Here is a 4,660-nt window from a genome sequence, read left to right on the forward strand (position 1 = left end):
AGAAGGGTGCATTTTTCAAAGGAATGTTTTCTGAAAATTGAAAAATCATTTCTCTTTTTTTCTTTCTCAAACTATTTATAAATTTTGTCTATTTTCTCTGGAGTTGTATTCACTTATTGGCTGATAGGGACTTTTTTATATTATGGCTATTAACCCACTGTGAATTATGTATTTTACATACACATTCTTCCATTCTGTCACTTACCCTTTGATTTTGTTAATAGCAACTTTTATATTCTAACAGCTTTAAGTGTTTTCCCAGTCAAATCTGTTGATATTTTTCTTTCTGGTTTCTGGGTTTTAGATTTACTTATGAAGGTCTTTCCTACCCTAAGATTATCTTCTAAAACTTACTGTATATTTTCTTCTATCTTTTTTAAAGAGTTATTTAGTACTGTACCTGTCACCTAATTTTGAAACTTTTTTATTTTATTGTAAATTGACAATTTATAATTGTATATATTTATGAAGGACAGTGATATGATTTATTGTTATGAGGAATACTTAAATAAAGCAAATTAACATATCCATCACTTGAAATACATACCATTTTTATAAGAACATTTGAAATTTACTCTCTCAGAAATTTTGAAATGTATAGCATACTATTATTAACTATATTCACCAAGCCATGCAATAGATCTCAAAAAAAAAAAAAAACCACCCTACTTATTCTTCCTAAGGCTTTATACCCTATGACCAGCATCTCCTCAATCTTCCTAGCCACCAGCCCCAGCAACCACCATTCTGTTCTGCTTCTATGAGTTTGTTTTAGATTCCATGTATAAGTGAAAACATGTGATATTTGTCTTTCTGTGCCTGGCTTACTTCACTTAGCATAATGTTTCCCAGTTCCACCCTTGTTATAACAAATGAAAGAATTCCCTTCTTTTGTTAGGGCTGAATAGTATTTCATCGTATGTATATGCACCATATTTTCTTTCTGTATTCATCTGTTGATGGACATGAGTTGATTCCATAACTTGGCTATTGTAAATAGGGCTGTAAAGAACATGGGGTGCAGGTTGATTTTAAACTGACTTCAGATCTTTGGGGGAAATACCCAGAAGTGAGATTGCTGGAGTATATGGTAATCCTACTGTTGTTTTTTTGAGAAACCACCATAATAGTTTCCGCAACGGCTGTACTAATTTGCATTCTCACTGACAGTGTACAAAAGTTGCCTTTGCTCCACATCCTCATGAACATGTATGTATCTTTCATCTTTTTGACAACAGCCTTTCTGGCAGGAGTGAAATAATATCTCATCGTGATTTTAACTTGCATTTCCCTGGTGATTAGTGATGCTAAGCATTTTTTTCATGTATCTGTTGGCCATTTCTATGACTTCTTTTGAAAAATATTTGTTCAGCCTGATATGGTTTGGCTCTGTGTCCCCACCCAAATTTCATCTTAAATTGTGATCCCCATGTGTTGAGGGAGGGACCGGGTGGGAGGTGATTGAATCAGAAATCCGACTTACCCCTTGCTGTTCTTGTAATAATGAGTGAGTTCTCATGAGATCTGGTTGTTTGAAAGTGTGTGGCACTTCTGCCTTCCCTCTCTCTCTCTCTCCTGCCCTGCCAACGTAAGATGTGCTTGCTTCCTCTTTTCTTTCCATCATGATTGTAAGTTTCCTGAGGCCTCTCAGACATGCTTCCTATTAAGCTTGCAGAACTGTGAGTCAATTAAACCTCTTTTCTTCATAAACTACCCAGTCTCAGGTATTTCTTTATAGCAGTGTGAAACAGACTAATACAGAAAATTGGTACTGGAAGTGGGGCACTGCTAAAAAGATACCTGAAAATGTGGCAGCAACTTCAGAACTGGGTAACAGGCAGAGGTGGGAACAGTTTGCAGGGCTTAGAAGACAGGAAAGTGTGGGAAAGTGTGGAACTGTATAGAGACTTGTTAAATGATTTTGACCAAAATGCTATAGTGATATGGATAATGAAGTCCAGGCTGAGATAGAAATGAGGAACTTATTGGGAACTAGAACAAAGGTGACTCTTACTATGCTTTAGCAAAGAGACTGGTGGCATTTTGCCCCTGCCATAGAGGTCTGTGGAACTTTGATCTTGAGAGAGATGATTTAGAATATCTGGCAGAAAAAATTTCTAAGCAGCAAACCATTCAAGATATGGCCTGGCTGCTGCTAACAGCATAGAGTCATGTGTGTTCACAAAGAGATGGTCTGAAATTGGAACTTATGTTTAAAAGGGAAGCAGAGCATCAAAGTTTTGAAAATTTGCAGCCTGACCATGCAGTAAGAAAAACCCAATTTCTGGTAAGAAATTCAAGCAGGCTGCAGAAATTTGCATAAGCAACTAGAAACTGAATGTTAATAGCCAAGACAATGGGGAAAATGTCTCCAGGGCATTTCAGAGATCTTCAAGGCAGCTCCTCCCATTACAGGCCTATAGGCTTAGAAGGAAAAAATGGTGGCCCAGGGCCCCACTACTTTATGCAGATTCAGGATGTGGCATCCTGCATCTCAGCCACTCCAGCTCCAGCTGTGGCTAAAAGGGGCCAAGTTATGGCTCAAGCCATGGCTTCAGAAAGTACCATGGCTTCAGAGGGTGCCCCAGGCCTTGGTGGCTTTCACATGGTGTTGGGCCTGTGGATGTGTAGAAGGCAAGAATTGGGGTTTGGAAACCTCTACCTGGATTTCAGAGGATGTATGAAAATGCCTGGATATCCAGGCAGAAGTCTGCTTGTGGGGTGGAGCCCTCATGGAGAACCTCTACTAGGGCAGTGTGGATGGGGAAATGTGGGGTTGGAGCTCCCACACAGAATCCCCACTGAGGCACTGCCTAGAGGAAGTGTGAAAAGAGGGCCAACATCCTCCAATCCTCAGAATAGTGGCTCCATACACAGCTTTTAGCACCAGCCTGTGAAAGCAGGGTCTATAACCTTCAGAGCCACAGGACAGAGCTGCCCAAGGCCATGGGAGCCACTCCTTGTATCAGCATGCCTTGGATGTGAGACATGGAGTCAAGGGATATTATTTTGGAGCTTTAAGATTTAATGGCTGCCCTACTGGCTTTTGGATTTGCATGGGGCCTATAGCCTTTTTGTTTTGACCAATTTATCCCTTTTGGAATGGAAGCATTTATCCAATGCCTGTACTACTATTGTATCTTGGAAGTAACTAATTTGTTTTTTATTTTACAGGCTCATAGGCAAAAAAGGTACTTACTTTGTCTCAGGTGAAACTTTGAACTGCGAACTTTTGAGTTAATGCTGGAATGAATTAACACTTTAGGAGATTGTCACTGGACTATTGGGAAGGCGTGACTGGTTTTGAAATGTGAGAAGAACATGAAATTTTGGAGGGCTCAGGGGCAGAATGATATAGTTTAGCCCTGTGTCCACCCAAATCTCATCGCAAATTGTAATCCACACATGTGGGAGGGATTGGTGGAAGGTGATTGAATCATGGGAGTGGACTTCCTCTTTGCTATTCTCATGCCAGTGAGTGAATTCTCTCAAGATCTGATTGGCTGAAAGTGTGTGACACTTCCCTGCTTCGCTCTGTCTCTCTCTCCTGCTCTACCATGGTAAGACATGCTTCCTTCCCCTTCACCTTCTGCCATGACTATAAGTTTCCTGAGGTCTCCCAGTCATGCTTCCTGTTAAGCCTGTGAAACAGTGAGTCAATTAAACCTCTTTATAAACTACCCCGTCTAAGGTAGTTCTTCATAACAGTGTGAAAATGGACTAATACACAGCTTCCTCACCCATTTCTTAATTGAGTTTTTGTTTTCTTGCTGTTAAGTTGTCTCTAAGTTCCTTATATATTTTGGATATTAAACCCTTATCACATGTGTGGCTTGCAAATATTTTCTCCTAACCTTAGGTTGTTGCTTCACACTTTTAACTATTTGCTCTGCTGTGTAGAAGCTTCTTAGTTTGAGGAAATCTCATGTCTATTTTTGGCTTTTGCTGCCTGTACTTTTAAGGTCAAATCCAAAAATCATTGACCAGACCAATATCATCACATTTTCTCCTATGTTTTCTATTTGTTTTATAGTTTCTAGTTTTATGTGCAAGATAATTCATTTTGAGTTGGTTTTTGTATATGCTGTAAAGCAGGTGTCCAATTACATTTTTCTGCATGTGCATATCCAATTTTTCCAGCATCATTTATTGAAAAGACTATTCTTTCCCATTATGCATTCATGGCACCTTTGTCAAAAATCAATTGATTTGAGCCTGTGTAGGCATATGAAAATTTTTTAAGAAAATCAATTTACATACTTATCTGGCAGGGGAGATACCATGCTCATGAAGGTGGTTTTCCCAGGGTGATGCTTATCCATTGCACTCCAGATGAGCTGACACATGCGATTTCCCCAAATATGGGAAACTTGATTGCATAATTCGTGGTGGTGGGGGACTGTGTTCACACTTTCCCCTGGCTTTAATATTTTATTTTTTATCTATTTAAAAAAATAAAATAAAAAGAAAATCAATTTACTGTACATGCATAGGTTCATTTCTGGGATCTCTATTCTGTTCCATTAGTTGATGTGTTATGCTAGTAACCATACTACTTTATTTACTATGGCTTTGTAGTCTAGTTTAAAATTAGATTGCATGATGCTTTCAGCTTATTCTTCTTGCTCATGATTGCCTTGGCTATTTGTGAGTTTTTGTA

General features: G+C 38.9%; 1 non-coding gene across 1 annotated transcript; it reads left to right on the plus strand.

Moving 5' to 3' along the window:
• Positions 1–4,256: 4,256 nt before the first annotated feature.
• On the plus strand, positions 4,257–4,420 carry LOC116552075. The gene has a single exon (XR_004269200.1). It is a non-coding gene; the product is annotated as a U1 spliceosomal RNA (small nuclear RNA).
• The last annotated feature ends 240 nt before the right edge of the window (positions 4,421–4,660 follow it).

Source organism: Sapajus apella, unplaced genomic scaffold (genome assembly GCF_009761245.1).
Source record: "Sapajus apella isolate SASKATOON/1434 unplaced genomic scaffold, GSC_monkey_1.0 scaffold10, whole genome shotgun sequence".
Classification (NCBI taxonomy): domain Eukaryota; kingdom Metazoa; phylum Chordata; class Mammalia; order Primates; family Cebidae; genus Sapajus; species Sapajus apella.